This window comes from Trachurus japonicus, chromosome 6 (genome assembly GCF_045865225.1).
Source record: "Trachurus japonicus isolate A0001 chromosome 6, Traja_1.0".
Lineage (NCBI taxonomy): Eukaryota > Metazoa > Chordata > Actinopteri > Carangiformes > Carangidae > Trachurus > Trachurus japonicus.
Window position 1 is genome coordinate 25,566,139 of NC_140912.1, and position 14,351 is coordinate 25,580,489.

At 43.4% G+C, this 14,351-nt stretch overlaps 1 protein-coding gene across 2 annotated transcripts in view; it reads left to right on the top strand.

The window, feature by feature from the left end:
- Window positions 1–14,351, top strand: part of tspan9a (tetraspanin 9a) — a 153,418-nt gene that overhangs the window by 17,977 nt on the left and 121,090 nt on the right. Inside the window, exon 1 of one of the 2 annotated variants that reach the window (XM_085780016.1) lies at window positions 11,939–11,998. The exons of the other annotated variant lie outside the window; for it this stretch is intronic. The gene's annotated coding sequence lies outside the window, so the exon portion shown is untranslated. Of the gene's footprint in view, window positions 1–11,938; window positions 11,999–14,351 lie in introns of those variants that run through there. 2 annotated transcript variants of the gene reach the window in all.

Below are 14,351 nucleotides of genomic sequence, written 5' to 3' on the forward strand. Positions count from 1 at the left end.
AAACTGTCCCTGACAGGAACGCGCATCAGCTGTTTTGTATGAATTTACCTCGAAAACAACTCTGTCGCGGCAGCTTGCTCTGCTCCACCATTCTAAAAATAGCTTGCACTGACAATTAAAGGTAACGAACCTACTGCTAAGAGTATAGGTATTATGGCAATGGGCCAATTTGCCAAAATGTTGAACTATTCCTTTAACAGTCACACACAGTCACACACACTCACACCCCCATAGCACAAAAAAGGAAGACAGAGTGACAGGCCAATGGTGTAAATATATTCAGTCACAGAGTCAGTGTTATATTCAGATGGAGTGAATGGTTGGTGATGATGGTAGTCTACTGATGTGACACCCAGCTCACATTATGTTTACATGTTGTTAGCTTTTGTCAGCATTTTTGTGTACAGCCGGACACAAATATGTCAACAACCTGTTCTTGTTCATAGATAATGTTAAAGCTGAAGCTCATCCCGCCTGAATTCTCTGCACAGATGTGAATCCTGCCTTCGTGCTGTTTGAGGTGTTTCCCCCTCGTTTGTATACTGGCTTAAGTTTGTCTCTGATGATCGGTGTCAAGTACAAAATATCTCCACGCACCTCGCATCAAACCTCAGCAGACCTGTTGCAGCGCCTTTTTTTAATTTATCATGGTGAGAACAGAACCTGAACCTGTCTATGCCCCTAACACGAGCTGACCACATGCAGAGGGGAATTTATAACCCTGCCTCTGCTCCGTGATAACACTTTGAACATCTGTTTTCACTTTACTGCCTCTCAGCTACTCTTCCCCTTGAAGAACAGAAACATAAATTAAGAAGCGGTAAACAAATGGATGGATTCCTAATGCATTTTAAACTGTCACAGAGTATTCATGATAGGGAGGGGGGGATTTTCCTTAAGTTTGTTCTACCTATCAACACCTGATGTCAAAGCTCTGACTCCGGACCACAGGGCTTTCAAATGTGCAATGAGAAAAACCGCACAAAGCAGTGTGTGGATGAAATAGCGATGTCTTCTCCCCTCAACACTTCAACCATGCCCTGTGGTGCTACTGCAAAACTGTGTGAAGGATTTTTTTTTCTTTTTTTTTCATAGCTCGTATAGCTGTGCACATAATCCCCTCTCAAGATGTATAGAGTATTAAGTAGAGATATTGTTGCATTGCTTTAGTCTCCTGTATCTGTTTGACAGTCTGTAGTGGGGGGTTTTGTCCTCTGTATTAGAGCAGGATAGGACTGTATGACAGCCATTTTTGGTAATTATGTTTTCCAAGCACATATTTCATCTGCTGCTCACTGTTCCCTGTCCGCACTTATCGCAGCCTCCTTCCCTCCCTCCCTCCTCGCTCCTTCCTATTCGTTTGGGCCCCCGCTTTAATTCTCTAAGACTGTGCCACCAGCTTGTCTGTTACCTTAATTTAAAACTCGGGTTGAGAAATGAATAATAGAGGGTTTATCAGCAATAATTCCAGTATGGCATTACTGAGAGCTGGTGACATACGTTCACGGGTGATCCGATTCTTTTCAGCAGCTCCTTGATACAAAGGGAGGGGAACTGAGCTGTACTCTGTGACATTCTTTTTAACCTAATTTTCACTTCCCCTAGTGATTAGAGATAAACTGAGAAACCCTATTCACCAGACTATAGCACTTAAAACTATTGAATGGCAGACCAGTCTTGTAACTTCATCAGTCAGTTACTCAGGACATGACACGGCACTGGTGCACACACTCCAGCCAAAAACAAGACAGAACAAAGAGTGGTTCTTTGTGAAGGTCTCTCAGATGGATCGGAGCAGAGCCAGAGCATCAGGCTCCCTTCAAAGTCCTGTGTTTCCCCATCTACCCAGAGCAGATAGAGGCTCTCTCTGGAAATTAGCATGAAGGATATGAGCTGCAAATATCACATCTCCCTGTCAGGCTGATATGTTTCCTGTCGTTCATCCAGAATCCCCTCATCCATTTCCCACTTATTCTTTTACCCTGTCGTGGAAGGTAGGGCACAGGGGGTTGTGGTGCGGCATGTTAATTCTCTTTTCTTTTGATTTCACTTCAAAACCGTTCAGCCATTTGATACAAAAAATCAGGGAAGAGAACCGACTCCTTCAAAAGTATAAAAATGTCCTATCCAAGGCAAATGCAATCAATCACACCTCAAATGTCTTAGGTTTTTTTTTTTTTTGGGGGGGGGGGGATCTCGGGCAGCATTTGAAGTCCTTAGCCGAGCAGAACAGAAGGCTTGCGAACTCTGCCAACTGATGATGATATTCCTTCACAATGCTTTTGTCAGTGATGAGGTGGATTTCGTGGGGTCAAGGGTGCTGACAGCTCACCAAAGTAGCATTTGCTCACTTCCCCATACCGTCTTCACACAGCAGCGATCTCTGATGAGCACATTTCCAAAAATGTGTGTGTCTGGGTTGATGGGTGCACAGCTGCACCTCTCTCTCCCTGCCTGGCATGAGTGTATCTTAACAGATGCTGTTGCATGTTTCTGTGTGTGTGTGTGTGTGTGCGTGTTTGGAGGGAGACGGAGGAATTCTGGCAAAGTGGGCACTGCAGATGCCTCTGATTGCACGCTGGATCAGGGAGGACATTCCTCCAGGACGAGGACAGAGGATCAACAGCTACAGCCTGCTGGGCCAGTTTGGCAAAGGGCCTCCACAGTGAGCAGAGGCAAACCGCATCCACATGGGCAACCTCGGCACAAAGGCGCACATACACTCACCGGGAAGTGGCGGCGGCGGGGTAGGTGGGGGGCGGATATCAGACCTGGATCCAGTCCAAACCTGTGTTGATGATTGTACACGATGACCGCTGTTTATCTACTTGCTGAGGTGATAATCTGCTCTCATGACTCCCCTGAGACTCTAAACCTTCTCTTGTGCATTAGAGTCACGGTCGGCCAGGGCCACAGGGGATGGTGGAATGGCGGGCTTGCAGAGTCGAAAAACTCAGAGATTATTTGTTGAAGCAGGGCCTTGGGGAAAGGTTGAGTACCTTGGGATTTGTCCAGGATTGAGGAGCTCTACCGGCCTAAATCTTTTCATACAGTTGAGTGTGAGGCTCAACAGGAACTGAATTCCCAGGAATCCTCTTGGCATATCTTTCTCACTGCAGAAGCCCTACCTTAAGGCCAGGACAAACATCATATATTTTGAGGCGATGGCGAATAGGATTTGGTCGTCATGACTGCTGGGCTGGATTTGATCCATTGGGGAAGACAGTCGACAGATTAAACTATGTAAGGATTTAAGGCGAGACACTACAGGCAAAAACACAGTTTTTCATGCACTGATCAATTTTGAGATTTTGGGCTGAGTCGAAAGAAATGGTAGAAAATCCACATTTAAGTGGTTATTTTACTGCATTTTGTTTCTTTCGTCAGGAGATTTCTCCTAAATTCACCAAAAGTTAACATGCTACTGTGACATACTGCACAGTATTGTGTTGTTCCTATTGTCTCATGTCAGGTATCATTGTAAAGCTCCCTCACTCTCTCCAAATGTAAAAGTATGATTTACATTAACAATCTATGGAATTTTACAGTACAGGCCGTTTTCTCAAAATCCTCATACTCTGAGCCCGAAATCTTACACCAAACCTTCCAGTTTTATTCCTGTCTCTATTCTGAAGGTTTTTACAGAGAGGATTGTTGATATAGGCTGTCACACAAAGCCTGATTGAGACACCATTTTATTCCTAAAAACACGGCATAATTTGATTTTTGGGGGATGGTGACAGTATTTTCTCATTTATAGAGTGATAAAAAGAGATATCCAAAATCCCCTCTGTAAAAACCTCTTCTAATATGTCAACAAAATAAAACAAGAATTTTGAAAGGGGCTTTATCCGTTGTTCAGATTACGGTTCTGGAAATGTATGCAAATTAGCGCATATTTCATCAGATATTGCCTCATTTACATGTTCTTTTTCTTCTCCTTTTTCTTCATTTACATGTTTAAACATTGACAAACTTGTAATACAAAAAATATTAGTCTTAATGTAAGTGATACATTTGGGAAGTTTCATGCTGATATCTGTTAGTTACATTTTTTACCCTATTCACCTGTACAGTAGTGCCCCCTCTTAAATCTCAAATCTTACGACTGCTTATCAGCCACTTGTGTCACGTCCGAAGAAGATGTGCTGGTTCAGGAGCTTTACCTGAACCTATAGTTTTGTTTTCTAGGGGTCACTCACCCCCATTCCCTCTGTTCCCTCTTGAGTCCACATCGTCCACACTTTTACATCCAGGATCTAACCCACACACCCTCCGTTGTTCATTGTCTTCTCCGGTGTGTTTACTCACTCGTCGTAAGGTTCAGGCTCCGCTCCAACTGTTATAGATTAATTGGTAGAATCTTTATGTACTGTTTGCCCATACCTTGCCAGCCATACTCCTCAAGTATGCACCAAGCCCTACATGCCTTTATTAGAAGATGAAAGCAAAGTGTTACTAATTCAGTGTGGGATGAATTGGCAGTTCACCCTGAGAACCTGACAGCGGTTTGATTGAGGTAAAGACTGAATAGCCTGAATCAACATGCGCAGCTCCAGACGAGCTAACATGGAGGACGGTTACAGTTTGTCATCAGCAGTCTGCAGGCATGCAACACCTTCCCTCTGGGAATACAGGTCTGCAATTATAATACATTAGTATAGTTGTTGCAATCATTCGATAGCACTGGGTTGTACAAAATACTGCATAATTGATGAATTGTGATGCATGAAGAATGAGCATATGGCATATATATCTGATATGTACATCATGCATGACTTCCATACAAATGACTCCAGAGAGTGGGATTAATGGATTTTGACATTATTTCATTGAGTAGCAAATTTCTATTGATATAATGACTTTTTTTTTCTTGTATGTGTGTTGTAACTTTTTCTCCCTTTATTTATTTTGTGTTTCATTATGATTTATTTTGCATTTATTTAGCATTCCGCATCCCTCCCCCTGAGTCCATCTGTTTATTTAACTCCCACACATAAACTCATCTCAGACACAGAGACCATGGAGAATTAAGGGAGAAAGGAAGGGAAAACAAAAATATTTATCTTGCAGGCTGTCATTATTGTAAACACACATGACCTTGAAATATGTAGGGGGCTGAACATCGAAGGCATACCTTATGATTTGCTCCCTTCGGTAAAAGATGGAGACTCTACTTGTAACACAACCTCACAATAGCACAGTATCAACACAAATACATTATTTCAGCCTCAATAAGATGTTTTGTTGCAGAGCAGTTGGATTGGATTACATTAAGTGTCAAAAAAAAAGAATGGAAAGCATTTATCTCTTAAGCAGCTCTTGTCGTACTGATGACAAAGCAGAGCCTTGCTGCAGGGCGTTACAGACCAGTCGTAATGTTTGAAGATGTTGTCTCCTCTCTTTGCCCAATGAGAGGCTAATCGTCGATAATCGCAACAAGCTCGCCTCGGGCAGCTTCTCACAGTATCTCCCTCTTCTTCTAACTCTCATTTTCTCGTTGCCACATGTTTCCCCGACGAGATAACCATCTGTTCCACAGGCTCCATACATATTCTGCCGGAAACCTGCAGTTAAAGTTATGAAGACCAAGCATGTCCCTTATAAACAAAAGGTTTATTGTTTAAGAACTGCTGCAGATAAATGGATGATTTTTTTTTTTTTTTTCAATTTGTCAAAACAGTTATCCATAAAAGTCTTTGTTCCATTAAGTTTTATTCTCTGTCCTTGTTTGTGTCTTGTGCTTCTTCTTTTTTAAATTCTTTTTTTATGAGAGTCTTGCCAGTCCAGGAGCTTTTAATTGGCTCATTTTAATTTTAATCTCGTTCCTTTGGCTCCATCCATCTCCACTTCTTGGCTGTTGGAAGGAGCTCACATAAATTCAGCAAAGCTACACACACACGCACACACAACAGACACACACACTGAAACACACACCTCATACCCAGAAAAATAACAGCCTTATTAATATTACTCTGACCGGCTACATTAAATACGTTTGGCGGGGGCTCATACTTCTTATCATCTCAATTTGCGGCCCATTTCACCGTCATCTCTTTGAGGCTTAAGTGGTAAAGTAGCATAGCAGCGGCAGTGATTCGCCCACACATGGCGACGGCGTTGTGCTGCTTTCATAGATAAATGATGTTGTGCGAATTGTCTGTCAGGCTGATGAGATGGAGCAGAGCTGTCATAACTCTTCCTCACCGGAAAACACCATAAACCTTGGCACACAGATGACCCCTGAGCTCTTTCTAACAGCGACAACACGTTTGTGCGTGTGGGAATGAAAGTGTCGAGGCAGTTGATGTTGTCTAACTTGTGACCCAAGGTCAAATAATAAACTTGAGGTCAGTGATTGATTTTACAAAGGGTATGGTTGGAGCATTTTTTACAGAATTGTTTGAAATCCTCTTCACACTCCGATTGCAACCAATTAATGAAATGCTTTTTCACAGAAAACAAAAATGCCAGTCGCCTGTAGAACGGACAATCCTGTAAAAACAGGACGTTAGAGTCAGTTGGTGCTGTCTCTCTTCCTCCTCTGCACGTACCACTCTACTGTAGGGGTGGGTATTGCCAAGGACCTCACGATACGATACGCATCACGATACTTGAGTCACAATACGATACGATATTGCGATATCCAAATTTTGCGATATATCGCGATATATTGCGATATTCTACGATATTCTACATAGTTCACTGGAAAATGTAAAAGGCATTATGCATCTTAAAATCCGAGCTGTATGTACATCAGACGATAGTGATAATTCATGGGACAAACTGAGTTAAAACAATGTAATTCAAATTATCCATGCCATTTTATACAAGTGCAAGTTACAACAACATATTTCAATTGGATTTACGTCTGAAACATGATTTATTATTTGACATTTTTTTTTTCTTTTTTTTTAAATCGATATTTAAATATTGAATATCGATATCGTATCGCGGTATAAAGTATCGCGATATATTGCCATATCGATATTTTTGCCCACCCCTACTCTACTGCACTCTCTACTCTACTACTGAGTCTTCAATGAGTTATGATAATATTTGTTTTTACTTGCGGCATTCGCGCGAATATTTCGCTTGAGTTCAATATCTTGAACTTGTGCGAACAGGCAAATTTCGCGTGTTCGCATCATTCGTGCCGTGCCATTCGCGTCATTCGCGCCGCCGGCACAAATTTGCATCCATTCGCACCTCTACATTGACTTTGTATGTAATCTTATCACGCGAAAAATTTTCCTCGCACCCGGTGTGAACGCACTGTGAGGAAAGGGGCTTGGACTTTTGACTTGTGTATTTTCAAAATGTGTCGTAGAACCGTTTTTCAGGATCTCCAACCGTACCTTTCAAGGAAACAAGCACATTATTACAATCACCTTGACAACTCAAACTCGATCACCTCTCTGTTCTGTTTCCAATAAAAGATGCTCTCTGTACTGAAGCGATGCGGGCATATTTTTTTTTTCACTTTCCATGTAGAAGGTAATTGCATGGTTGAAGCCGTCCATTGAATTCCATCCTGCCTATTACGATTCAGCATGTGCAGGAGTCTTCAGGCGTGTATCTTATCATCAGCAATGCCACACTGTTTGGCTTCCTGCCAGGGCCTACAGTACAGTAGCTCCCCGCCAAGCCCCCACCCTGCAGCTTAACTTCACTCCACACACATCAGTCTGCAATCAGAGCATGGCCAAGCCGCCCACCGTCTTAAATTACGCAGCAATTCACTCTGATAAGTACCTGTGCCTTAGTCATGCAAATCCTCCGGAAGAAAGTCTTTGGTTTCTCAACAGGGCAGTGGGAGCAGAATAGTCTAGATGAAGTTAAACCATCCGCCCATTGTTTTCACTTCCCTGTGGCAGCAAGAGAAGTGTGTATGCGTGTGTGTGTGTGTGTGTGTGTGTGTGTGTGTTACATGGCCACACATGTTAGCCCAAGCATCCACGCTGCTTGTATGCTCCGTGGAAGGGGATCTGCCTTGGCTCCTTGCCAGCATTCCAGGGCGGAGGCGTCATGCCCTCTATGCATGTCCGCCCTGCTGCGAGCGATCGCGTGAAGAGGTGAAACTGGGTGAGACCGAGGCACGACGACAATGCAAAGAGATGAGGGGCCGAGAGTCCGATCTTACCGACGCAGCTGTCGAGGATTTGGAAAGTGAAGTTTTCTCCCCCTTCAGCGATGTAGAGCGGGATTAAAGCCGGACAGCGCTCAGCGTTGGAGAGGCTTTGGCCTGAGAAAACTTGTGCATGAGGGGCTAGAGGAGAGGAAACGGGGAGGGAAGAGATTGATCTGATCGGACAGATATGAAGAGACAGCTGTTGGGCATCCTGTGGAGGAAAAAGATAAGGGAGGGAGGGATGGAAAGAAGAAGAGCAAAGGGGGGGGGAAGGTATGCAGAGTCATTTTTATCTTCTGCATTACCCATAGGGCTGTGTTCACTTCACACAGCAGAGTCAGCAGTATGGCAACTGCGATATCCTCCACAGTGAGCTTCCTCCACCTACCTTCAGGCGCATGCAGACGGAGCTGCGAGACGCGTGTTTGAACCTCAAGGCTTTTAGCCAAGGAGCAATCAGTCGTCTGTCAGCCGCGCAAACGAAGGAGTGAGGCCTTCATTTTGGGCAGGATGTGCTTCGTTCCACGTCCTGTCGTTTCAATTTCGCCGTCCTCTTACCCAGACCCGGTATATGGAGCAGAGATTAAGCATTGTCGCGTCTCCATTCATGTGTTTGTGCAAAGAGAAGCATATTGAGTGTGGAGTGGATGCAATGCGCTCTGCAGCGTGTTGTTCATAATCCTTAAAGGGTGTTAAAGCTGGGATTCGACGGCGGGACATTAAACCACACACGCGCGCACACGCATGCACGCACACACCAAAAAAAAAGCCACAAGAGCGTGTGTCACACTTATTTCAGTAAATGTGTCACAAAACTGGACTTTTGGCATCATAATGAGATGTTATCTGTTAGCTGTTATCAGCCAATCGTTGTCCATCTTTACGACTGTCCAAATTCTGTTAATAAAAAAGTACATTTAATTTTGAACATTTCATAGTATCTACAATGTGTCCCTTGTGGCCTCCGTCAGCGCTGCGTTTCATGAGCACTTCTCTTCCTCTGCGAGAGGGAAGCCAGCCGTTCTCAGCTGACTCGCCGATGTGTGTGCCAGCGCTGGCCGCCGCCACCGCCGCCGCTGCCTCATCCACAGCTGTGTGAGCTCTGTGCGCGCCACAGCTGCAGGGCGCTGCTCTCTCCCATGAGACAAATGATACCCCATTACCACACACAGCACACAGAGGCGGCTTTTCAACGCCTCTGCCCCTGCTTTCTTATTAAAACAAGGTTATTTGTTTTTGCGGCTTGTCATTGCGAGGTAACGTATTGCACTCCACACCAGTCTGTAAGAAAATCCCATAACACTTAAGCCAGAGGTGTTCCTCTTAATTTCAAATGTCTTATTTCTCTCTTTCTTTTTTTTTTTTTCAAAGATAGTCGATTTGTCTCGGCCTCGAAAACAGAGGCCTGTGTGTGAGAATGCCAAGGTCAGCTTTCCTCCCGTGTCGGATCTTGAGAAAACGCCAACACGCAAACACTCTCAGAGCTCTGACAGGACTCTCTGTGTCCACAGCATAAAAAACACACACACACACACACACACACACACACACACACACACACACACACATACACACACACAAAACAGAATGTCATGTACTGTACTGTATGTATGTCTCAAGCAAGCTACCTATCATCATGGCTTGCTGCAGGATCTCACTGAGCACAATTGCTTGTACACACATGCTCCACATGCTGCATGCAAACAGGCTAAAGGGCCACAGATGGTAATATGTATAGCTCTCTGGGAGTGAGTGATCACATCTCAAGCCAAATTACAGTCTGTTTATAGCCATAGGAACATCACTGACTCTGCTGCATGATGCCTGATGACCAGAAACCAACATCTATCACCTGAAACGTTGTCCCATCGCTCTGCTAAATGAGCGCTGACAGCCATATTGTTTTGTTCTGTTTTTTTTTTTTTTTTCATTTTAATTTTTCTTTTTCTTTTTTCATTTTTCCATGGCCCACCACTGTTTAGAGTTGGCTGTCCGGTCGGCTGTCTACAGCCCCCCCGGGGCACAGGAAGGAGGAAAGCTTGTAATGATGAGGAGTAATGAAGTAATGTAATTATATTTGTCTTGTTACACAGTGTGTCAATGGAGGCCTAATTAATTCTACCCACTAATGAGAGGAACAAACTGTCATGTTTTTGCCGACTGTGTCACTCTCTGGCTTGTTCTGCTTTCATTGTGTACAGTGGTCGGCGGGTTCCAGCTTTATTGATCATTTTGTTTTTCTCTCTCGTTATCTCTCGTTTCCCTATTATCTATTAGTCCTTCCGCTGCACACACAAACAAACATTATGCTCATTCTCCACCGACTACTTACCTTCTGCCTCTTCTTCTCCTTCCCTCCGTCGTGCCTGCCCAACCAGCCACACACTGCTGCTTTTCACTCCATGTCTGACCTTAAGTCTTTGTCGTTGTATCTTTTGATAGAAATTGAAAAGCCTGAAGCCAATTCATCCTCCTTTGTCCTCGCCTTTAAATCCTTTATGTGATAAATGTGTTGGTACTGAAAAGAAGGCCTGAAAAGATAGTTGGAGGGGGGGAAATCACAGAGTAAGACAATCCTGACTGGCGTAGTGAAGTTCACACCTGACTGGTACTGTAGGAAACAGTGTGGAGTCTGATTGACAGGGGGGCAATGAGTGCACAAAGGGTCACAGATATTACGCTTGAATGGACGTTGACTCTTCTGCGCCCCTCCCCATGGCAAAACCTTGGAATTGAAGATCTATACGGAGCTACCGCCACTGCCCTCATGGAGAACACAAGTTTGCCAAACACGAATGGCTGTTTTGAGACTCTCTGCTGAGCCTTTGCAACAGCTTCGACAACAAACAGAGAGAGAGAGAGAAGGGGAAACTTTAGCCACCATTCTTCACAATAAAATGGAAATGAAAGCTTTGGCTGTGCCCTCGTAAGTCATCCGGTGGGGGGAGAAAAGTGACCCCTCTTGTACGAGACCGAGGAGCTAAATCAGCCGGCAGACAACCCCCTCTGCTCCTCTCATCTGAAGGTGCTTCTGGAGTGCCATCATTCATGCTGGAGAGCGGGCGCACTGCTTTGATATTCTGTGTACCTTGCCTTGGCTCTGCAGCTCTGTGTATTCACTTGGTTGTTGTTGTTTTTTTCTTTTTTTATACACCTGTGTGTGTGTGTGTGTGTGTTTGATCTCGGTGGCATGCTTGATAAGGACGGCGCTGAAAGATAAAGAGAATCGCATATGTGCACTGCTACATACATAGGTACGAAATGGACAAGCGTTATTTTCTTCCTTTGAGGACTCACCTCGCTGCCCCCCCTCCTCCCCCTTTCACCTCAACACGTTGCCCCCGTGTTCGTGTTGCAACTCTGGCCTCTGCTGCGGCGTGCAAGGTCACACTCTAAGGGGCTTTATTGTCTTGACGGAGGCTCGCACCAGCTGGACGGTCATTCTGTAAAAAAAAAAAAAAAAATCACAGGGTACTGCTGTGTAAACTGCTGTAAACACGCTGCGCCTGAGGTAGCGCTGTGGTCGCTCTTCATATTTTTTAATAACAACTCCAGGCTGGTCAGATACAAGCCTTAGTTTTTATATTCCTGTTTTATTGTTTGAATAAGCTCGTTTCTCCAGGTCATTGTAATTCATGGGAGTGGGTGAAGGGAAAACAAGCTTGTAGGAGAACGCGCGCTGGTTGACTGATTTAGTAAATGAAGAGGGTTAAATAAATACAAAGCAATCATATTCTAACCACTAGTTCTCACTGACAATAAGACGGGAAACTAACTTGATTCAATGTTTGCTTTTTACAGATTTTGACCTCCCCAGCCTGAGGTGCGGACAGTCTTTCTTCCTGCTTCTCTCCCCTCTGAGGAAAGGTAAGATTCCAGCCTTCACCTATCACGCCCCTCCTCCATCTGCCACGACAATCTGTTAACATCACAGCAAAGTGAAAGTGAGAACCCCTTAATTACCCAGGAGGCCGTAATATCATTCCACCTCGAATATCTCTTGTGTATTGCTGTGTTTACTCAACAAGCCCCCTTTGGATGGAAAAAGCTCTTTCAGCACACATCGGTTCAAACATTTCTTACTTTCAGCCCGCACCGTTGCACCTGGGAGCGCTCTGCAAACAGGTTTGATTAGGATACAGATGTGAGCAAAGCGGATGTCGTCCAGATTGTCCGGGTTATAGTGGAGATACTCGGAGCTGAAGGTGAATCCTTCTGCCTGAAAGTGTTGGAAGAGAGAGAGAGAGGAGAGAGGAGAGGGTGCGCATTGATAACCACCCAGAAACTCCCTGCTTGCATGGTGCCCGCGCTTCAAAGAGAAGCACGGCTTAACCCTTTGATGCACAACATATGCACACCCCCTCTAATGCGCAACATGGGTCTAAAATGACCCGCATTCATTTTCCATGTGAATTCATGCTCTGTGAGTGTTTCTTTGTGGTATCTTTTAAAATCAATATATTTTATGATTGAATCCTCCAAGTATCATTTGAATATCTTGTTTTTAATTAGTACAGGGTGTTATTTCCATTTTTACTTTCTTATTTTATGAACAAATAGACAAAAAGTCTCAGAGAGTGGACCAGTTAGCTAGCTAGCTGTTGACATTTCTACATTCTACTGTATTAGTTAACTACAGTAGAACATGTCACCAGCTAGCTAGCTAGGCAGCTGTTGACATGTTCTAGCTGGTGTCTACAATAGAATATTATTCTATTGTTGTCACCAGCTAGAACATGTCATCATGTTAACAGTTAGCTAACTTGCTAATATTAAGGTATTTTCCTTTATGACAAGTAATGTAGCTACTTATTCAAGGTAACTAAAACCTTATCAATTATGCACAGTTATCTTTAATGAGTCATCAAATGTTTCTTTAGGTAAATTGGAATAATTGTAAAACAAGTAAATATGATTATATGTGCTTAAAAAAGAATATTTACTGAAGAAAATGATAAATAATGTGCAGTGATTTCAAAGATATAACATTGAAATAGCCTACTCAGATAGAATAAACTATGGCTAGCTGTTGACCACAGTAGAATATGTCAACAGAGCTATTAATGGGGGAAAAGGACAAGTAATGACTAGTCATTATTGTAATCAAGGAAACAATGGTCTGTTGTTGGTATAGATAGTGAGGGAATGCTAAAATTAAAGTATTCTTGCCATACTTGTTTTTTCAACTGGTCCACTCACTGAGACATTTTTGTTCATTTTTGTTCACAAGTAAGAAATGAAAAATGGAAAAAATGACCCCACTAATAAAAAACAAGATATTAAATAATACTTGGAACATTCAATCATAAAATAGATAGATTTCAAAAGTTATAGCAAAGAAACTATCACTCAGCATGAAATCACATTGGAAATGAATGTGGGTCATTTTAGACCCATGTTGCGCATTAGAGGGGTAGTGATACAAAATGTGTTTTTATTAAAAAAGTGAAAAAGTAAAAAATAAAATAAGGATGTATTATGATCAAAAACAAGTTAATTGAGGAATACCTGGAATTCTGTATGATGAAATAAATTTTTCGCAAAGATATAGCACAAAAAAACTCACTCGGGTCTATTTAGACCCATGTTGTGCATCAAAGGGTTAAAGTGGCTAACTAAAATTAGCCGGGCAACAGATAACCTGTGCCTTGAGATCAAAGCCGGGGCTGAACTGTCAGGCTCTTTGACGGCGCCTGTGGTGGCAGAGCCTGTAGGAGGAGGAATGTGGAGCTGGAGAACACAGAGATGGGCAGAGAGTGAGCAAGGCTACGCTGCTATTCATGCGAGGGATGAGTGTTAAAGAGGCCCCCGTATCGAGGTGTAAAGTTCCAGGGCAAGGGAGATTATTTATGGGAGCTTTGGACTGGAAGGGGTCAAGGTTTCTTGTGTTGCAAGACATGCTCTCAACTCCAGCAGCGCATCGCTGATCCCCAGAAATCTAAGCATCCTGCAGCAGGCTTCACAATCAGCAGGGTGTTTTTGATCATTATGTATTCGTATGTTTGAGAGCAAGTGTGTGTGAGAGAGAGGGATATCTCTCTTCCAGTGAAATGCTTCCACAACCTCCCCATTTGGAATATATCTACCAACTATATCTGTTGTTCATACTGTATGTTGTCGATGTAAAATCTGCATCTACAGTGCAAATAACCATCTTGGAATAGCATGCATATACGTCATACATCCTGCCACTGGCAGGACCTCAATGCATCTGAGCTCC